The following is a 20,979-nucleotide window of genomic DNA, read 5'->3' as shown; positions in this document are numbered from 1 at the left end:
GGACGTTGTCCTCTCTCGTCCTCTGGGTGTAAAGGTTTGTGCTCTGCGGAAGGTCTCTACCCAGTTGCTTCTCCGTTTCCGCATAGCGTTTGGCTGCTGTCATGATGCCATCCCATGTGGATGGCATTCCATCTTTACCCGTTAGGGTGCGGATAAGCTCTGGGTCCTGCGCGCCCTGGATGAAGGCTGCGCGAACAAGATCCTCGCTGATATTGCCCAAACTTAACTTCTTTGAGTTGAAGCGAGTGATGAAGTTTGGCAGAGATTCATCTTCTTCCCGTATGCATTTGAGGATTGTCCATTGCTCCTCGGTATACTTTCGCTGTTGGCTGAAGTGTTGGCTAAACTTCTGCTGGAAGTCTGCCCAGTCGTAAATGTGGTTAACCGGTAAACGATCAAACCAAACCCTAGCAGCCCCCACCAGCGTCATTTGAAACATGTAACACCACGTGGGTTCCGTCCAGTTGCTGACGGTTGCCCCTGCTATGAACCTGTTCAAATGGTCGTCTGGGTCGGACATACCATCATAAGTGCCTATGTTGGGCATTTGTTTGGCACTTTTTGGGGCAATTGCTTCCGCAATGTCCCTTGCAAATTTGGACGTTCCCGCATTTGCAACGTTCGGTCTGAACGTTTTGGAGAAGTCTCGTGAACTTCCACCTGTGCTTTTTGGTTTGAAGGCTTGTCCAAAATGCCTTCTCGGTTGGGAGTCCGTTTCCTTACGCTTCCCTTTTGCCCTATGGCGAGGGTTCGCGTCGGAGTCGGATTCCTCCGAGTCATTGTCCAAGTATTCTTCGAATTCGTCGGCCTGTTGGACGGAACGCAAGCGTTCGTCCAACTCAGCTTGGAATTCCTTTTGTCGTGCCTCCGCCCATGCCTTAACTTCATCGAGAGTTTGGCGGGGGAGTCTTGTTCGTTTTTCAAACTGGGTATCGGTGAATCCCAGTGGGCGATTATTTACTGCACTTGCCCCAGCTTGGGTAACTGGGGTAGTGTTCGTAAAATTTACTTCACTTGCCCCGGCTTGGGTAACCGGGGTAGTGTTTGTAAAAACTGTGTTGCCGGTATTCCCTCCAGTAGCTGGGGTTGTGGTTACCGGAGTTTCTTTAACCATCTTTCTAGAAGTTTGAAAAAACTGGAGAAAAATGAAGTTCTAGCTTTATGCACGGATGGCGCCAATGAAGAAACACTAACCGGACCCCGGGCAGATTACTGGTAACCTGGGGGTTGGAGAGATGTTTCCCACGAGGGGTTAGACCCTTGGAAGATGGTTCTTCTGATAACCTGCAAAACAGACACCGTGAGCTCGTCACTGAGAAGGGGGGGGGGGTTCCTCCTTGTGACCACCCTCCGGCGTGAGAATCAGACTAGATTGCTCTTTAAATATAAAAGTATATTAAGAGATTGCTAGAGCAGATATCAGGTATATATGATAAGATAAGATGTTGTAAGATGATCATACCATTGGGGTATTTATAGCCGAAGGTAGGTTTCCAAGGGGTTTAGCCGGCCCAACACGCTACCAACTGTAACCTATGCACGTGCCCTGCCTGTGAGTGGTGGATAGGTAGCGGCTGACACAGAGCAGGCGTGTCGTGCACTCTTCCTCTTCTGCCAACTACAGGCTAGGCACGTGGTATGGCAGGAGTTGGTGGGTAGGCGGCGGCTATTGGTCACAGTGTTGTGGCGTGCTGCCTGCCATGCTGCTGTCAGTGAGCTGTCGCATTCTTGGTCAGATCTTTTGTTTGTACCTCGTCAGGTATCACACAAAAGATCCTCCATCATACGGACTGGCTCATTTAGGCGGGAGTTTTCCCCCTCCCGCCTTTGCTCATTCCTTCAGGTGACACTGGGGAGAGTTAAGTGCCTTGTGCGTGTAGCCATGCTGCGCGGGTGGCCTTCCCTAATGGCTTGTATCCGAGGCTGCGGGGACAGGCGGAGTCCTTCACCATTGGGAGGCATTTCCTGCGGGACCAGCTTGCGTACTGCGCGTAAGGACGTTACGTCTCTGAGCATGGTTGGTCCTGCGGATCCAGTTGGTCTCTGCGCAGACGTCCCTGTTTAAGGTGAGTCTTGCGGGTCCAACTGGGCTCTGCTGGGACCTACCTCTTCAGATACATTTAATCCACCCAATTATTACACATGCAAAATTTTCCAAATCTCATGTCAACACTTGCCTGCCACTTCTAATATGTCAACTGCCATTAACTCAGTTATTTAATTCCATAATTTCGTACGACTTTTTACGTTTAATGTGAGTAATAAACACGTAAGTATAATATTCTTTTAGAGCAAAAATGTAATTAAAAAAAACAACTAGTAAGTAGCTACAAAACATAAAGTTGCCAAACGAAACTAATTATGTGAGTGAAATTAAAGTTGCTTCAACAGGACCACTCCAAATTAGGTGGCTTAAACCTGTTTTTTATTCTTTAACGGAGACATCTTTGGTTGACAAAATGAAATTATTTCAGGCATTCTAAATTAATGCGCCAACAAGCCAAAATGATAGCCGACTTACTATCTTTTTGTTAGCTCGTTGGCATGCAAGTTGCACCAATTACTCACCTTTTGTCATATTACCGTAGAGATGATGCATACTATGGCTTTGCGATTGGCCTACTGATTCCAAGCTTCCACCCCTCTTCTTTGTAAGGGCTTTTAAGTAGTACGTAATTCAATTCAATTCAGCCCGCAAACGGAATTTATTAACTTTTAGTGAGTGTCAGTTGTAATAATAAAAAAGTTGTGTTGGACTTACAGATTTACCGAGCATATTAGTCTTAACGATTTGGTTGTAAACTTGCCACTATCATTGCGTAGCTAGCCACACCTAACTATCCTTTTCTTTTTCCTAAGAGGTTGCTAATTGGTAGCCTCTTCATGATAATTAAAATGCTAATGACTAGTAACATTAAATCTGAATGGTTAAAACTTAAAAGGTAATGGTTACCTCTTAACTATTCAGACTTAAGGTAATTAGCTTTTATTTTTATTTTTTAAATCAAAGCAATAATAATTAATTAATTAAGAGATTTAAATCATTAAGAGGTAACCTCTTAATCAGGGACGGAACCACAGGAGGGTCCGGGGTCCGTTGACCCTTCGGTGGCCGTAATTTATGTTAACATGCATATCGGACGAGGAACTTTTAGCTTAGTAAATGTTTCTTGTAGACCTATTAAAGTGAAGGAAAAATGGTGAAAATAACATTTTGTTATGAATTTCCGGTGGCTGGCAGGAGTGTGTATTTGCAGTAGAAGGGAAGGAAGAAGATAGGAGACTAATGGTTTCTTGGTTAATAAAATATATAAAAGTATTTTATTATTATAGGTAGAAAGGTGACCTGTCCACTCATTCAAAATAACTTATTTTCTTTCTTTTTTTACTATTTATTATTATTTAATAAAAAACAATACTGATTGAGTTTTTCCCATTTAGTGTTGGATGGTTTATTCACTTATATTGAATATTTTTTTTACTTTGTCATTTAGTTGTTTTAGGACTTTTTTTTACTTTATATAGTTTTCGTTATTTTTAATCATATTTTCAATAAATATATACTAAATAATTTTATCTTTTGATAATGTAGAGATCTATTTAAGAAAAATAATTAGATTAAAGAAAACCCTAATCAAACACAAGGGTCATAAATCTGTTAAATAACAATAACACTAACAATTGAAAAGTTCCAAGTACAAGTGAGCTTATTGAACATTTCTAGTGAACGTAAAAAATTATATCATGACACCCCGGTTAAAAAGTTTTAGTTTCGTCACTGCTTTTAATGACTATTAAGAAGCTATCAAACGATCCCTAAGACCATGTGTAGTCGTAAAGCTCCACATCCAGGGGTTATGCGTCACGTGGCGCCCAGTCAGAGTTATGGTTTTGTACAAAAACAGGCTGTAGTCATAAAAAGTTTAAGTTCCGTCACTGTTTTTAATGACTATTAAGAAGCTATCAAACGATCCCTAAGACCATGTGTAGTCGTAAAGCTCCACATCCAGGGGTTATGCGCCACGTGGCGCCCAGTCAGAGTTATGGTTTTGTACAAAAACAGGCTGTAGTCATAACTCTCCACATCCAGGGGTTATGCGCCACGTGGCGCCCAGTCACTTTTACACTTTTTGTTTTTTTTTTAAATTTTTAATAAGAATAATCAAATAACAATATTTTATTAAATAAATATTACAAGAAAAAATAAAAAAAACTATTCGTCGTTGTCGTCGTCGTCGTCTTCGCCCTCTTCGTCGTCGTCCTCGTCCTCCTCATCGTCGTTTTCATCGTCGTCGTTGTCTTCATCATCGTCGTCGTCCTCATCGTTTTCACCAGGCACGCTCCAAATCATTGGTGATGCGCATAATAAAATTTTAGACATCCGAAAACGACGCCTAAAGGTCTTCGGGTTCTTGTATCTCGGCGTGTCGCAGAAGTAATCCGCCATCAACCGGTTGTTGGCTTCGGCACGATCTCGTTCGATATATGCTCTTGTTGAAACGGGGGGTGGAGAACTAATCGCACCCGTAACGGAACTCATATACTGTGTCGCGAGCATAATCGCACTCGTAACCGCCCGTTCCTCCTCCACGTCCTCAGCTTGTTGGTCGGGCCCGAAAAACTGTTTATATATAGATGGAGGATCCATATATAGTGAATTTGGTGTAAATGAATTTTTATAGAGTTGAAAGATAATTTTTATAAATTTAATGAGGTTTGATTGAGGATGAAATGGTTTAATATATAGGAAATATATATATATATATATATATATATATATATATTTTAATTTTCCAACGATCAATTTTGCAACGGTCAAACATTGGATTTTGTGTCATTCTAGCGTTGTATATAAAACGCTGCCAAATTTGAAATCAACATAACGCAGGGGGGGGGCGGTGTACCCCCGTGTTTTCATCCTTCACGCTTAACACAACGCACCCATTATGGGTGTTCTAAGAGTATTATATGTTAGAAGAAGATCCTAACACTGTTGTAGCTCAAGGATCTCATTGGTCTACATTAGAACTCTTTTGGGTGGCCTTATCCATACAAATAGGGGACGACTTTGAAGAATTAATTCTAATGAGAATAGGGATGGAAAACAAAGCATAAGGGACTTCTTACGATCATTTTGCTAGCATTCTAGTATCATATCATATATTGTAAAGATCTAAGACCCAACCGTCTGTTGATTTAGGCACGATGACCCAGTCCCAACAACTTCAATAAATTATGTTTTTATCCTTGTAACAGCATGACCCAAATAATTTTTTTCAAGCTTTTCAATAGGCCTATCGCTTTTTCTGGAAGCTATCGAAGACATATTTGACAAGAGTTACTCTTTCCCCTTACATACAGTACTGTAGATGCTTTCCATAAAGATATTCTCACCTCAAGGGTCTCGATCACGAGAATTTAATTATTTACAATGTTCATATTAGCCCCAGCCCCAGCCCCAGCCCCAGCCCCAGCCCCAGCCCCTACCATTAAGCCCAAATAAGAAAAAGGTTGCAAAACTTTATTATTAATTACGTAATAATATTAAAAAGTTGCGTAATCATGTATATAAGTACGTAAGTAGTATTAATTATGTAATTATAACAAACTAGTTTGAGGCCCGTGTATTACACGGGTAATTGATGAAAATTTTGTACTTTAATCAATAAGTGAAATATACTTAACAAAATGATTATATATTTTATACAATTACAATTTACATTAAAGTTACAGAAATTACGTAACTAAGATTACACAAATATGTTACAAATAAATAAAACAGTCCTTGTACGTTACATTTGTGATTTTATTAGTTGGTATACATTGTTTATCACAAATCAAAAATTTAATCCATGTCTGCTTATAACTCTTGATAAGGTAACATATAGGTATGTTTATAACTCTTTATATAACCACGTATAATTGTCCTTGTAATAAATAAGATTCTTCAAGTACATACCAACTCTCTATAAATGATAATATATCCATGAAACTAACAAAAAAAATATTCTTACACATAAAATATCATGCCTGTTAATCAATTAATATATATATAATATCATTTGAGATCACGTGCTCATGTTTATCCCAAGACATGATTATCTAAAAACCAGATTACATGAACTTTGATGATATAATCATCCCTATAATTTTTAGAATTTGAAATTGATTAATCATGATAAATTTGGTGTAATTAATATTCTGTGTATGACAAATATTTACTTGATTTTGTATTTTACAATTAATAATTGTATAATCAAGCAACATATAAAACCGGAAATTAAAATATAATAAAATGTTTTTTTTCATTTCATATTAATGGAAAATGACAAGACATACTAACCTTAAAGTCGTGTTCAAAGAAAAGTGATTATTCTTAATTAGTAGAATAATAGAAAATTTAAAGTTGCATAAAGTGAAGGTAGTGATTCTTATTTATGAGAGATGAAAGTATTTGATAAGGAATATTTAAATTTTGAATACTAATCCTCTGTTATTTGTTAATATTATAGGAGTTGTTGGAATATTTAATTAATCGATATATATATATATATATATATATATTTTAAAAACTTATAGAAAAAAAAGCAAAGATTTCGGATTTGTTGGAAGCATGGTAAATGACTTTTAACCAGATTAACTATTTTTTTATAAATTAATATGAAGATATATGTTCTGAAGCATTTTGGTCTGAATTATATAGAAAATATTAAAAATTAAATATTGATTTTTTACTGCTAAAACTCTTTATACTACACAAAAAAAATCATATAAATAAATGACATATACTTCATACAGTAAATCGGTATACATATAGATTATAAATATATAATTCAACTTCAATAATTTAATGCTAAACACCAAGATATATGATAGGTATTTTCTATGTTTGCAATATTTATACAAAACGTTTGGAGAAAATTAAGAAAATACACATTTTCCCGAGTTTAAATGCACATGAGAAGATTTTAAATCCAAATTTGAAACCAATCTTATATAAAAAATTATGCACTGTTGCTTGAATCTCAGTTTAAAAAACAATTTGTAGTTTACCATACAAATCCAAATTCTTCGACAATAATAAACATTTATTTGCTTTAATTTACAATTACCCGTGACTTTAAAATTATATTCTAACAAACTTGTAACGTCAATTTTAATATTTCATTATTTCACAATTAATGTTAATGAATGAATTGATTAGGATTTACATATAATAAAAACAAACTTAAATTCATATATTGACATGGCTTAAAAGATAAGGACTATATATTGAAATAAGTGAAAAAAATGTGAGGATGGCTATGAGGATGACAAGTGGCAAAAATAAGTAGTCTTTTATTATAATAGATAGATTATTTTTTTACATTTTATAATATATTCGATAGTTGAACCCGTGTAATAAACGGATCTCTAGCCTACTATATATATATATATATATATATATATATAAACAATGATTGACATGAAAGGGAGCATTGGAAAATCCATTATACCTTAATACCCTAAAGTGCTACTTATCAATCTGATTTTTATCTTAATTTGAAACGGATTCCTCTCTTTACTTTTATCCTTTTGGGTGTTGATCCAGTAAACCAACAAATTTTCACTCCAAATCCAGCCATTTTTTCCACCTATATATGGTACCGGTTTCACCCTCATTGTGTGTGTATGCATGTGTGAGAGAATCTTTTAGATTGATTTGATGCAAAGAAGAAATGACCCATGTAGGTTTTGTTCGTCCTCGTGATCTAGAGAGAATTACCATATTGAAGATAATTTAGATCCATAAATATTATTATTTTTTTTTTCCAAACCATAAATTTTTATAAACAAAGGGGAAAAAACGCCAAGAAACACCGGCACTCCCCACAAGCAGGAGAGAGCCGCCAACCACCAAACCCGAACAAACACTTTATTATTATTTTTTTTACTTGAATTATGCATTTCATAAATTTCTCATTAACTCAAAACAATTACAATAAAGTGTCAGACAAACGGACAACAAGTTGCGTAAAAGAAACCGAAATATTTAATCTCACCTATATAATCTCTTTTATGAGATTGTTTCTCTGAAAACATCTATATATTATAAGTTATGTATGAAAATAATATATACCAGGCCAGCTCAATTATTCAAGCCTAGCTCTTATTTACTGTGTTGTCTAATTCTGTCTCTCTCCTCATCATTATTCTCTTAAATTTTTCTCTTTATATGTTTCTGGTAGGTTTGTGCTTTTTCTCTCAAGTGTTTGATCTCTCTCACCTCTTTCTTTCATGGTGGTTTAATAAAGGTTTCTCAACAGAGTTCTTTGGCATTCTGTCCACCTCTTCTTTTGTTCATTAAAATAAAAAGAACAAGAAACTTTTTATGTTTTATGTGTAGAAGTATAGAAGGAAGTGTTAAGAAGAAAGGATAGAAGAATTAACTATATAAAAGATGATTGTTTAATGTTTTATTGTGTGTGTGATTAGGGTATGTGTGTGTTATTAGGGTTTAGTGTGAAGAAGAAAGAACAGAAAGATGACAGCTTTATGTGTTTTGTGTGGTCTTATCATTAGGGTGTATGATGAAGAAGAAAAGAAAGAAGATTTATTAGAAAGATGATTATTTATGTCTTGTGTGTGTGATTAGCTAGGGTGTTTATGTGATTGTGTGTGTTATTAGGGTTTTTTTCTGAAGAAGAAAGTATAGAAAGATGACAGCTTTATGTGTTCTTGTCATTAGGGTATATATATTGTGAAGAAGAAAAGAATTAGCTAGATGACTATTTTATGGCTTGTGTGTGTGTGTGTTGTGTGCATGTGTGATTAGGGTTTAGTTTGTAAAGAAAATAAGAATATTGAAAGATGGTTCATTTTGTAGTTATTTATGTGTAGCTAGGGTGGAGGTGGTCATACTGCCAATGGGGCTCTGTTGGTATCTCTTTGTAAAACTCTCTTGATAATGATGATATTACCAGCTTGTTTGCTCTTATTGTATGTTCTCTTATTGGTTTGATCAGTGCTGAAAACATTGATATATTACACACATGAAGAAACAGGTACCTTCTAATCTTTGATAAATCATGCATAGTTGTGTATCTTGATTCAACATGAATATGTGTTTCTTGTGTTTGTGTGAGATCATGCTTTTGTTTCTTTGATTCTTATGTTTGATGACTTGCATTTTTTAAGAAATCATGCATGCTTGATTAACCTTTGTATATTTCTGAAATTTTAATGTTTTTGTTTCTTTTACTTGTTAGATTCATTTAAGGTCTTGTACATAATCATCCATGCTTGTTTGAGTTTGACCCTTGTGGGATGTGTTTGATCTTTTGACTCAATATGACTAATTAATGCCTATATGTTCATTTGATGTGTGTGACAATGCTTTTAATTCTTTGACTTCTAATTTCTTTGTGTGAAGATTATGCTTCTTTAATTTGTTTATTTGACTTCTTGAAAATTTTAGGAGATCAATATCATGCATGCTTGGTTATTTTGAGTTTTGACCTTTATGTGGTGTTTCTGCTTTTAATTACCTATGCCATCTTTTACTCTTTTTCTTTTATGATTTTCTTACCAGTGTAATGATTCATTTCAAAAAGAAGATATCATCATCAAAAGCAAGCACATTTACTTCTGTAAGTCTTTGACTCTTGTGTCATTCAAGTAAAAACCCTACTTTTTAGAAAAGAAATAATCATTATTTTCCAAAAACTTTCATCTTCCTATATATTCCTAAATAGGTAATCTTTGAATGTACTAAAAGTTTCTTTCATCTTGAAGATCATTGTGTGCAAGAGGGTCATGATTATTTTAGAATCAAATGTAGTACTAGGCATTTTCGTGTAACATGCTAATCCTATATCGCAAAAATATTATTAACATGTATACAGTCCATTGTAGTACTACAGATAATACGAAAACTACGAAGTTAAACATGTTCGATTAAGGTTCACTCGGGCAATAAAAAATTTGTGATCGTTGTCGTAGGAAAACTGACAGAATCATTTAATAAATAAAAGTAAATAACTTTTTTTAAAAGATTTTATATATGTTAGAAGATGAAATAAAGAATGAAGTTGACGTTTTTTTTTGAAAAAAAAGAAGAAGAAAAGACTGTACCAGCTGCATTTGATGATGCATGTAAGGCTGAGGGGTGTGGGGGGGGGCGAGAGGGGGCGCGAGTGGGGGCTCCAGCCAATAATATTGTGACGTGTGGCAGAGAGAGAAACTTGATAAGATGGGTGTTGGTTGTGGTGCTCGCGCCCCTGGCCCTGGTGTGGAGGGGCGCGAGAGGGGGCGCGAGCGGTTTTTTTTTTATTTTTTTATAAATGTATTAAAAAAACGTATTATTAAAAAAACTCATAAAAATTTTTTTTTATGGTATGGAATATATAAACGTATTATTAATTACTCTTCTTTTATTCACCCATCTAATCATTCTTTTTTTATTTATTTATTTATGGTATGGAATATATAAATTAATTAATTAAAATTATTATCTTTCTGGTGCTTTGGATTCTTGGTGTTCAGATCGTGCCTGCCAGCTTTCCCAAGAATGAAGAAAATGGCTACCATACATATGTACACATTATTAACTCCAACCTGCATCAATGGTGACACAGATCCATCTTCACGCATTCCCAGGCCAACTTTACGCCCATTTTCTCCCGCTAGCCCTCTTGCGCCTGCCTTGGTCTGCGTGCTCGCGCCCCTCTCGCGCCTCGGTGGTGTGGTGCTCGCGCCCCGGATGGGCTCATGCGCCCCCTCTCGCGCTCCACACCCCTCAGCCTAACAAGAAGGAAAAAAAGGACAGAGGTAGGGCAAGAGATAATTGAGGAACTTAATGTACAGCCAATATGCACTTATGATCTCCATGAATAACAACATGCTTTCAGATTGTACCTTCTGCCACAGTCATTATTGCTCCCATAGTAATAAAGGGAGGTGATTTCTTCCAAAATCCCTTTTGCTTCTATGATTTTCAACTTTTATTTCAATATATATTATTATTAGTTTTTTGGGGAAAAAATAAAAGGTCCAAACAATAAACAAAAATAATGCAGGACAATCTCTTAATTAGAATTTAAAGTCCTTAATTATGTTCATTTATCTATCATTTTGCTAGTATATAGTTTTTTAAGTTTGTTTTTGTATTTGATCCAAACCCTCTATTTATAATACTTAATTAAGCCGTGGTTCTATATTAATTTTTCATTGTAATTTCTTTTATCTATTCCATGATTAATCAATGGTTAGTTGAATCCTAAAACAATATATAAATACCAACTAACTGACTAGTTCAATGCATAAAAGGTTGATCACAAGATTGTTTACAAAAATATACAAATAAGTATTTATCACATATATTGTTAAAATTAACATTTTATTTACAATTCTATTTTCCAAACTTATTTGTTAGTGTTCTTAGTTTTATTTATTTATTGGTCATAGTTTAAACTTGTTTTTGCTTTAATTGCCAGTGACTCAGTGAGTGAGGTTAATTTGGTTATGGGCTGAAGATAGCAAGTTGCTTGGATTTGGCTGATAGGAAGCTGCTTGGATTTGGCTGATAGGAAGCTGCTTGGATAGGAAGCTGTTTTTTTAGATTTTTAACGAACAAACATAAACGAACACGAGCATGTTGATTTTTTTATATGTACAAACATGAACACAAATATTTGTCTAATGAAAAAAGAGGCGTTGATGTAATTGACGATGGTGGGTAGTATTGGAAGTTAACTGACGATAGAGATGATATATAAATTAAATTATGGTTTGATAATGAAAGTGTTTATCAATAAATGAGATCATATAACCCATTTGAGGGCTATTAGAGTTTGGTAAGACACATAACCCGTGAAAATTATTCTTTGATAATTAAGGGATTATTTCACAAATAAATGAGATGTTATAACCCGTTTAAGGGTTATCCGGGTTTGGTGAGACCCATAACCCGTGAAAATTATTGTTTGCTTATGAAATAGTTTTACAAATAAATGAGATGTTATAACCCATTTAAAGACTTCCGGGTTTGGTAAGACCCATACCCGCGAATTCGGGTTAAATGCATGAGAAGTCTCCATTTATAAATCAAGCAATCTGGTGGCTCTAGAAAATAGGGGGAGCAACCTGAGAGCGACACATAGGATTTTATGGTAGACAATTATATAGATAGTTAGATACTAAAAGAACAAAAAAACCAAAACGCAATTGAACCAATAACATAAACAGATGACCATCTAAGGCCCTTAAGCTTTTTTTTACATGTGGCCGTGTGAGTTTACATGCTATATTTGTTGTTTCCTTTTAAAAGTAAACTTTCAAAAACGTAACTTTTCCTTAGTTTAACAAGTATGTGTTTTTAACGGCTCGTCGTTACACATGGGTAATAATTACTGGTTGTAATATTAAACATGAGTATGATTGAAAACAACCTGAACGTATGATATTAAGTAAGTAATATTAGTTTTAACTTTTAAATTATCTCAATTATGTCTCTATTAGTAAATAACAGTCACAAATTCTTTTTTGTCTGGTGACGATCCCAATTAAACGTGCATTGTTTGTATCGATCTGCGTCTAACAGAGGACTAACTCTGTTAGCTGTAGGTCGCCGGGAAAACATTTTTGACCAGAACATTCACATTTTTTCCTGAAAAACTCAACATTTTCGTCTCAAATATTTTTTTTAATAATAACAAGATATAATTTCACAAAAGAATCCAATTATTACAGAGAGCCAAGTAATCGAGCAACATGTTGTGCCGCAACCTTAGATCGGATTTAGGAATAATTTTTAGTAAAACCCCAACTATTGAGGTCACCGAAACTGTAACATCCGGTCTCTCGCACCACCAATATTGTCCGCTCTGTCCACGAAGAGCTCACGGATTTGTTTTTGCTTGCGCAGGTGGAGACTTCTCAGGAGGTCACCCATCCTGCTACCACTTCCAGCTGAGCACTCTTAACTGTAGAGCTCTCCTCTCGTCCACTACCATTAAGCCCAAAACGCGTTGGTGATTTAAGAGGCAGGACATATACTTATGAACCAACGATCTCTCTTATCCACGACCGATGTGGGACTTGCCTTGGATGTTACATAAACTCTAGAACCACCGTTGGAGTCAGTTGGTAGTGCTCAAGTGGTAGTGAGCCAGTTGGTAGTGGTGTTTAAGTTGAGTTAGTGCTCAAGTGGTAGTGAGCCAGTTGGTAGTGGTGTTTAAGTTGAGTTTTCCTGAAAAAATATAAGTCATCGACCAAAAACACTTTTTCCAGCTACCTGCAACTAACAGTGTTAGTCATCCGTTATTCGGGAACCGTTATAAAACCAACCAATATTCCTATTAAATAAATAAAACCATTTCGTCTAATAAGTCGGTATTCTACTACTATACGCAACTCAACTCGTTACTCACCATGTTATCATGTGCTTACCACGCTCTACCCGCAACGTCATCGCGTATTATAAATCTAACACCGCTCAAACACTTATTGTTGTCATCTCCACCGCACCCGACGACTTGGCATTACGTCGAACACCTTATCCGCACACCTACTCGCCGATCATTCTCTTCGTCCATGGGCTCCTTATCTCTCTCCGACGTCCGTCTTCACTATCCTTCCGTCCGCCGTGACGAATCCGTCGTCGATAACTACCACGGACTTCCGGTTCCTGATCCGTACCGATGGTATAATAATATTATTTCATTATTTTGTTCTTAATTGTATTATGTTTTGCTGAATGTTTTAGAATTAGGTCACCTGGAATTTGATCATTTTGCAGAACGTATTGGAGTGTGCTTCTTCTTTATCAATTGAATTGTTACACGTGTTTACTGTTTACAAATTAACTTCTACATCCAGTTGTTTTTCCCTGTCAATTGAATTGTTACACCTGTTTACAAATTAACTTTTACATTCTATTGGATGATTTAAAAGTATTAAACATTTTAACTTATTTTTTTTTTAAAATATTTGTTATGGATGTTGTTTAATACTGCTTAACCTAACAATTATCTAGTTTGTAGTATATCATCTAGCTAAGTTTTCTGAATGCAATAAATAATTTTACTATTTACTAAGGCTGTGAATGAACCGAACTGTTTGTGAACAGTAATCACATAAATAAATGAACTAGCATGAATAAGGAATTTCGCTCAATTACTAAATGAACGAGCATTAATAGAGGCAAGATTCGTTCAGTCATGTTCGTGAACGTTTGATAATTCCTCATTTATGCTCATTAATGTTTGTTCATACGAATATGAATGTTAAAAAAAATCAACACAAACTTTAGTCGGACCACTCTTGGTTAGCAAAATCAAATAAAACATTGTTTGTGCTCATTTGTGTTTGTAAAGTTCATGAACAAGTTCATTTCGTTAATGAATGAACAGGAACAAGATATTTCGTTCAGTTAGCGTTTGTGAACCGTTTGCTTGTCTAATTTCGTTTGGAGAAACATAGACATGTCTTGTTCGGTTTGGTTTTCTTACAGACCAACATACTACACATATGATATTAGTACTACATGTGTGTAGTATGATATACTGCGTATGTGTAGTATCAATTTGATGAATGAGCTGTTCCTACATAATTAACACCATTTTGTTGTATCAATCTCAAAATAAATCAAATAAACAAGCTTCTGATTTTGAAGGATATTTTATTTGCAGGCTTGAGGATCCTGACTCAGAAGAAGTGAAAGAATTTGTGAAAAAACAAGTGGAATTAACCGATTCCGTGCTTAAAAAATGTGAAACTAGGGAAAAGCTTCATGATAAACTCACTCAGTTCTATGACTACCCTAAATATGGTGCTCCATTTAGGGAAGGTGATAAATACTTTTACTTTTACAATAAAGGACTTCAACCGCAGAAAGTTCTCTATATGCAGGTATGATATAGTTAATTCTGTAAATAAAGGCACCAAGATTGTATATCTTTTGTTGGGATTGTAAATTGGGTCTATTTTTATAAAATATTTTAGGATAGTTTGGATGGAGAAGCTGAAGTGTTGCTTGATCCAAATGGGCTTAGTGAAGATGGAACAGTGGCGTTGAGTACTTATGCGGTTAGTGAAGATGCTAAGTATTTGGCTTATGCTCTGAGTGCAAGTGGAAGTGATTGGGCCACTATTAAAGTAATGAGGATTAAAGACAAAAAGGTTGAGCCTGATACGTTGTCATGGGTGAGTAACTGATTTATAAGCTCTGCAGAGTTCATAATGAAATGGAATTCACATATCAAAGTGGTGACTGGTGAATGATATTTACAAATAACTCTTGTTATTATTTGCATGATGAGTCTGCTTCGTGCAGGTTAAATTTTCGGGTATTAGTTGGACCAGTGATATAAAGGTTTCTTCTACAGCCGTTACCCAGCCCCAGAGTAAGTGCACATTTTTGAAAAGTGAATAGTACACCACATCCTCATTTTAGGGCTAAGAGTTAAGGGCTTACTTGGTCTATTACATGTTCTGGTAATCACAGCTACAACATATGTAGGCATGTAAACCAACCAAAAGAACATGAACAGAGGATGTTCATGCTCGTTCATTTAACTTTAACCGAACAAACGACCGGACATGAATAATTAAACGAACGGGGTTTTCTTATTCGTGTTAGTTTTAAGAAAATGAACTTGTTTTTGTTTGTTCGTTAACAGTATAAACTAAGTAACTAATGGTTAACGAGCGTAATTGAGCTAAAAGCAATGTGTTGACTGTTGAGCCTAAAAAGCTATTAAAACTAGACTATACTGTAATGGGCCAAAATTTTGATTAAATTTATTAACAAACTAACTCAAACAAACGTAAAAGAACCAACAAAAATGAATTTAAGTGAATGAACATAAGTGAACAAATGTTACGAACATAAATGAACGAACAAGAGATGTGTTAATGTTCGTTTGTTTAACTAAATGAACACACCTTTTTATTCATGTTCATTCCTTTAATAAATAAATGAACATAAACAAACTTCCCACCGAATGGTTCACGAACTGTGCACTGAATGTTCAATTTGTTTACAGGTCTAGACATATGTAACATATAAGTTTGATAGATTAATTATAGCTTTTGAATTGGAAAACTTTGTAGGGAAGGAGAAAACTTGGATGCTGGAACAGAGACAAACGCGAATCTTGATCATCAGCTTTACTATCATTTCTTGGGTACTGATCAAAGTGAAGATATATTATGTTGGGAAAACCCTGATAACCCTCAGTACACACTTGGGGCATCTGTAACAGAAGACGGGAAGGTCAGACCTTTTTTTTTACATTAATTTGTATTTTTTTCTAATTGAATACTGACGTGGTGACTTTTCGTCCCAACTGGGACAGTTTACTAGTTTTTGTGCTTAAAAGATGACCCTTTTGTCCTGTTTGGGCTATCTAATAGCCTCAAAATCAAGTAAGGTGGCCAAAATTAAGAGTGTATCCAATCCGAGCTAAGCCGAGCCCGAACCCAGCTTGTTTTACTTACAAGAGTTCGAGCTTGGCTTGGCTCGGCTAGTTAGTTGGTTATCAATATATATACATTTACATTTGTTATATTTGTAATATATGGTAATGGTTGATATATTTTTTATATGAAATAACAAGTGTACAGATAATAGGCTCGTTTAGGCTCGCGAGCCTACTTAAGATTCATAACTGAAACTCGGGCTCGTTTATTAAACGCGCTTGTTTTACGCTCGGAGTCGTTTTAGCTTGGCTCAATTCAAGCTTTTAACGAAGTGATCTGTCAACTCGTTTACACTATAGCCAAAATTCGCAAGGTGATGTGTCATTTTCTTGGTTATTTAAAATGTTGATGTGGCATTTTCTTTATTATGCCTAATGGTAAAGAATGTAACACGTTGGCAATCCTAAATAACAAATATGTTAAATATTCATGACTGACATATCACCATGCCAAAAGCGGGTGACCCGACTTTCCTTGAATTCTATATTGGGTAACATCACTCATAAATAAGTACAAACTTTTATGAAGGTTTACCAAAATAGATTTTATTTGAAAGTTAGTACGTTTTCTTTTGTGAATGAAATATACTATTCTTTTGTGACAGAAAAATTAGAAATTTGAGTAAAGCTGGTTATCTTTTTATGCAATTTTATTTGATTATCACATTAATTTCTTGTGCAGTTTGTTCTTCTTTATATTTACGAGGATTGTGATCCGGTCAACAAATTTTATTACTGTGATCTCTCTACTCTACCTGGTGGGATTAAAGGCTGTAAAGAAAACAAATGCCTTCCGTTTATCAAACTTGTTGACAATTTCGAAGCCAAGTATGAGGCAGTCGCTAATGATGACACAGTTTTCACGTTTTTAACAAACAAAAATGCACCAAAAAACAAACTGGTTCGTGTAGATCTAAAGGAACCAAACACATGGACCGAGGTTATTCCACAATCTGAGAATGATGTGCTTGATTCAGCTGTTGCAGTCAACAAAAGTCAACTTGTAGTGAGTTATATGAGTGATTGCAAACATGTATTGCAGTTGAGGGATTTAAAAAGTGGGGCCTTTTTGCATAATTTGCCTTTAAGTATTGGTAGTGTTGATTCCATTAGTGCACGGAGGAAAGATAGTTTATTTTTTATATATTTTACAAGCTTTCTTACTCCTGGGACAATATATCAATGCAATTTAGAAAGTGCAGTTCCGGATTTGAAGATTTTTCGTGAAAGTGTGGTCCCTTGATTTAATCCGACTGAGTTCCATGTTAATCAGGTATAATCTATTATTTGTTAGATGTTTTAGAGGTAAATTAGTTTTGATGATTTAATCAGACTAATGGGAAGTCTCATAATTATGTGATTTGGGCTTTTAGTTTTCAGTAGATTATGTAAACGAACTGAGCATGCAGTGAACCCTTCATGAACTGCTTGGCAGGAAGTTTGTTTGTCTGTTTATTTGATAAGTGAACGATCATAAACCAAATTTTTGTTCATTTATATAACGAACGAGCATGAATACATGCTCATAGTTATGTGATTCACTGATTTGAGCTTTTCAGTTTTGAATTATTATTATTTTAATTAAGTTTCTGAATTCTTAACTATAATTAAAGTTTATTTACATATTTACATATAATATCTTTTTATCTTCATTTTCCAGTTTAATTCTATTCTTAATTTCTTACAACAATATACTTGAATAGAATAGGACATATAATTATATCAATGTACATTCTGTTAATGTAACCAAACAGGCCTTTATTTTTACTATCAAATAGTTCATATATATGTTTCTTTAATTATTATTTTTTTCATTTAGGTATTTGTGGCTAGTAAGGATGGTACCAAGATACCGATGTTTGTTGTGGCCAAAAAGGATATAGTTCTTGATGGATCAAATCCATGTTTATTATATGGATATGGTGGATTTAATATTAGTTTTACACCATATTTTAGCTTGAGTCGGACCGTACTCATGAGGCATTTAGGGGTGGTTTTTTGCCTCGCTAATATTTGTGGTGGCGGTGAATATGGAGAAGAATGGCATAAAGGCGGTTCGCTTGCAAAAAAACAAAATTGTTTTGATGATTTTATTTCTTGTGGTGAATATCTTATATCATCGGGTTATACACAATCTAAAAAGTTAGCTATTGAAGGCGGAAGCAATGGTGGGACCCTTGTTGGAGCTTGCTCTAATCAGGTAATATTTTTTCTTTCTTGAAAGCAATCAATATTCAGTAAAACATGTTGCCGCAAAACATGTTATAAGTAACTGAATTATTTTATTCACCATAAACTTGTGCATATATATAATAAATTAATAATAATGTTTGAATTATAGAGGCCTGATCTATTTGGTTGTGTGCTTGCTCATGTTGGTGTCATGGACATGCTTAGATTTCACAAGTTTACAATTGGTAAGTTTTTATTAATTTGATTATTTAGGAGCCAAATAATTAGTTTTGGATAGTCAGTTTCATACGGATGCAACAAAACCGATTATTAAATGATAAAAGCGAATTATATGCTTCTGTCTTCTTTTAATCCAATATATGAAACTCTTTACTCCCATCTCAATTCTCAAAAAACAAATCTCCATTGTTTTTCCTGAACAAAAATGCTGGATGACAACAATGCCGGTTTCAACAATAAAACTCTGAATAACAAAAATGCCATTGACAAAATTGCTTGTTTCAAGAAAAAACACTGAATGACAAAAATGCTGGTTTCAACCAAAAAGCACACCGAATAACAAAAATGCCCAAGATTTTTTGGAAAAAGAACTAAATAACATATAACACCTCATGAAAGATATTAATAAGGGCATTTTCGTCATCCGATGTCTTTTTGGCCAAAAATGGTATATGAAATCAAATACCTACATGAGTGGTCTTAACACGCATAATATCTTTTATATATTAATTATTTAACTATATTTTTTCAAACATTTGAACATCTTATTATTACGACTTCAAATGGCAAAGGCACATGCAGTACCTGTTTAATTCCTTTTGATTTCTTAATTTCACGTAGCTTCTTTCTAAACTCACATCTAAACGCCGCCTTAACTATAGTTACACTGTTGTCACAGGTCATGCATGGACATCTGACTATGGCTGTTCAGATAAAGAAGAAGAGTTCCAATGGTTAATCAAGTGAGCAATATAATCCTCGTGCAACTTATGATTAATTTATATTTTATACAAATTAAATTTTGAACTTTTTAAATGTTATTGTTTAATCAGGTACTCACCGCTGCATAATGTTAGGAGACCATGGGAGCAATCTAATGATCGCTCTCGCCAATATCCTCCCACCTTATTGTTGACAGCCGATCACGATGACAGGGTTGTGCCCTTGCACACCTTGAAATTATTGGCGGTACGTATTTCGTTTTCGTGTCTATATGGTTGCTGGGATATATAGGTAACCAAATTTGGTCAAAAAAAACTTTTAAAGAAACGATATATGGTAAGGTAGTTCAACCTCTTCAAAGTAATATGTGTCGGTATCGTTAACTTTTTCTTGACATCACACCTGAAAACTAGTTATCTTAGGTAATTATTAAACCTAATATTCGAACAAAGCTGTAACTTTCGCCATTTTTTATGTTTAAACCTTCAACCCTTATCGGTAGTGTTTTCATTTTAAACATGCTAAAACAGTAATTAACATGAAATTTTATTATTGTTAGCTGCTAGTTATTCTAAGACTCCTAATTAATTAATTTCTGAATTCCTGGGAAGAAAATATCTGTCATAATATTAATAATCATTGTTCCATTAAGTAGATAAAATTTATTTTCAAACTTAAAAAGACACTTTTACTTTTAATAATATTGTTTAGTTATCTTGAATTTTTTGATATCTGGTTAATCGTCTTTTGTTTTCTAACATGCTATTAGACAATGCAATATGTATTGTGCACGAGCTTGGAGAATAGCCCACAGACAAACCCGATTCTTGGAAGAATCGACTGCAAGGCTGGCCACGGGGCTGGACGTCCGACTCAGAAAGTGGTATGATTTTATATGCATCTTTAAAAAAGTAATAAAATATACCGTACTCTCAAATTCTAAGCTGGTTTTTTTGATATTTGCAGATTGATGAATGGGCAGATACATACAGTTTCATGGCTAAAGTGATTAATGCAACTTGGATTGATTAGATGACCGATCATGCACAATCAATGGAATTCCTGATTCGTATAGTACATTCACATTAACGTTATGGCAATTGTTATTGATTATCCTTGAATGACTGAATTACAGCCCCCAAACAAGCGTATGAAGCGTATATTTATTAAAGTTATATTTCTTTTAAATTTATAACATGGGTCTTAATGATACATGCTGCTTCTACTAATAGTTATGCAATGTGGCTTGCATACCAAGTATAAAGAAACCTTACATCTATATTCTATACTCATTCTTGAATTGGGACTGCACTCAAGAATCATACCCACTATCGATTACCTTCGGACGCTGGGTCTTAGGTGCTTTCATTCCTTCACTGTTGAT

At 34.8% G+C, this 20,979-nt stretch overlaps 1 pseudogene across 1 annotated transcript; it reads left to right on the top strand.

The window, feature by feature from the left end:
- The first annotated feature begins 13,346 nt into the window (after nt 1-13,346).
- On the top strand, nt 13,347-20,968 carry LOC143533902 (uncharacterized; annotated as a pseudogene). Its single transcript, XR_013135445.1, has 12 exons — nt 13,347-13,682; nt 14,670-14,889; nt 14,983-15,183; nt 15,314-15,383; nt 16,093-16,255; nt 17,143-17,733; nt 18,280-18,660; nt 18,802-18,877; nt 19,552-19,615; nt 19,706-19,841; nt 20,365-20,478; nt 20,562-20,968. The product of XR_013135445.1 is annotated as an uncharacterized LOC143533902 (transcript).
- The last annotated feature ends 11 nt before the right edge of the window (nt 20,969-20,979 follow it).

The sequence above is a fragment of the Bidens hawaiensis genome, unplaced genomic scaffold (genome assembly GCF_021521415.1).
Source record: "Bidens hawaiensis isolate Kalapana, Puna unplaced genomic scaffold, B.hawaiensis_p1.1 tig00009951_1, whole genome shotgun sequence".
NCBI classification, from domain to species: Eukaryota; Viridiplantae; Streptophyta; class Magnoliopsida; order Asterales; family Asteraceae; genus Bidens; species Bidens hawaiensis.
This window is presented reverse-complemented; position numbering and strand designations above follow the sequence as displayed.